The sequence below is a fragment of the Humulus lupulus genome, chromosome 3 (assembly GCF_963169125.1).
Source record: "Humulus lupulus chromosome 3, drHumLupu1.1, whole genome shotgun sequence".
NCBI lineage: Eukaryota > Viridiplantae > Streptophyta > Magnoliopsida > Rosales > Cannabaceae > Humulus > Humulus lupulus.
Window position 1 is genome coordinate 51,643,561 of NC_084795.1, and position 1,987 is coordinate 51,645,547.

The window sequence follows — 1,987 nt, forward strand, 5'->3', positions numbered from 1 at the left end:
GATAAATATGCCTTAAGAAAATCAGGTAATTACTCTGAATACAATCAAGAATTAATGATGATATTTTACTTTGGGTAACCTAGTAATTCTTCATTATTATGAACATCCATATATATAATATTTATAACAACCATATAAAAATATGAATTTTTAGAACTTATATTAAGAAAAAGTTATTAATATGGGAAGATCATATTTATTAAAATCGGCTATTAAAAAATCATATTTTTTTAAACTTTCTCATTTACATCAGGGGTACGAGTGAAATAGAAATTTAGGTGATGTTTGGTTGGATGGAATAAAAATAGAGGAATAGGAATGTAATGAAATAAAAATTAATATAAATAAAAAAATTATTTAAAATTTTTCAATCTTACATTGGAATAGTCTTTCCTCTTATTTTCAAATGAAATAATCATTCTACTAAAATAGTAAAAATTATTCCGCTAGAATGATATTCCAATACTCTAAAATACAATTAAACAAATAAATTGAATGAAAATTTATTTATTTCCATTCTATTACCCCCAACCAAACACAACCTTAGAGATTTTTGAGATTTTTAATTATATATTTATATATTGATGTATTAGGTAATTAGTACCATTTCTTGTATGCTGAGTGAAGAAATTTTTGAATTATAGATGAATGTTATAAGACACATTAAATTGTCTAGCACTACAACATTTCAAACTATATATACCACTTAAAAATGACATTTTTCAAAAAGTGCTATTGATTTAGATGTTGATACTGCATATTGGGCTGGTAATATTATGTCCATATTATGAATCATGCTAACTGACAGTGGAGGTTCTCTAGGAATAATGGTGGTCTTTATGGTGAAAAGGGCATTGTCACTGGAAGAAAATGTCCCAAGGGCTTCTATGGCACTTACTGCAGGGTATGTTTCATATTTCCAATGGTACCCAAAATATGTTTTTTTTCCACTTCTGAATCTTTATTGTTACTTGTCTATATGCACACACACAGGCGTCATAGTTTGTAGCTTAATTGTTTATGTTGAACATGGAGGCAAAATCATTCTTCTTCCTATTTATTATTCTGTTATAATCACTAGAAATCAGGGTAGTACAAGTTCCATGAAATGTAAAGTAGGGTACCTAGAACTGAGAAGAGATTTTTCAAGTTTTATGTTATTTGAATGTTGAATTAAAGCGATGAAACTCCCATTTTGTTGTTTTCTTGACTAAGAGAATATTCTTAGTGCTAGCACTCAATCTACTTATACAAGTTGAATTGTGTTTTACATAAATTTAATTTAGTTGCCATACAATTTTACAGGAATGCCCCATTGGCACATATAAAGATACTGATGGCTTAGATGACAATCTTTGTGTTCCTTGTTCACTTGATCTTCTTCCTAGTCGTGCTGAGTTCATATATATATGCGAGGTAGCTTTACATATCCTATTTACTTCTTTGTAGAATTTTTGGTTCCTATAAGTGTATATCTGACATGTGTGAACTCTTTCTCTCTCTCCCGTTCTTTCGATTTTGTTTGGGTAATTTGATTTGTATTGTTGATTTCAGTGGTAGAGGGATTTGATTCAATGGCTCTCACTTCACGACCATCATGGGTACCTGCAAAGCTATTCTTATTGTATTCTCCGTTGATGTCGCATTAGAGTTTTAAGGTCTATGCTACTTTATTCACTCCAATCGCGCTATGGATTTCGTGGATGACCAAGTGTATATGATCGACTCCTAAGGATGACCACTAGAGCGACCCCAATACTATAACAGACAATATCGATGTCGCTAAAGTCATTGGAGAAGAAGAGCAAAGACGAATGCCATCCATGGCTATTGGTGCTATTGGTTCGTTGTCCGCTTTTTAAGTGAAATATAGAAGTTTTTTTAAATTTTAGCAAAACTTTTTTAGCCAGAATTTTATTATGATGACTTTGATTCTCTAAATTCTACTTTTTGAAAAGTTATTCACTTCTTAAGTGAAACATGTATT

General features: G+C 30.4%; 1 long non-coding RNA gene across 1 annotated transcript; it reads left to right on the forward strand.

Annotated features, from left to right (window-relative positions):
• The first annotated feature begins 821 nt into the window (after positions 1 to 821).
• LOC133821116 (uncharacterized) lies at positions 822 to 1,732 on the forward strand. Its single transcript, XR_009887322.1, has 2 exons — positions 822 to 904; positions 1,306 to 1,732. It is a non-coding gene; the product is annotated as an uncharacterized LOC133821116 (long non-coding RNA).
• Positions 1,733 to 1,987: the final 255 nt, after the last annotated feature.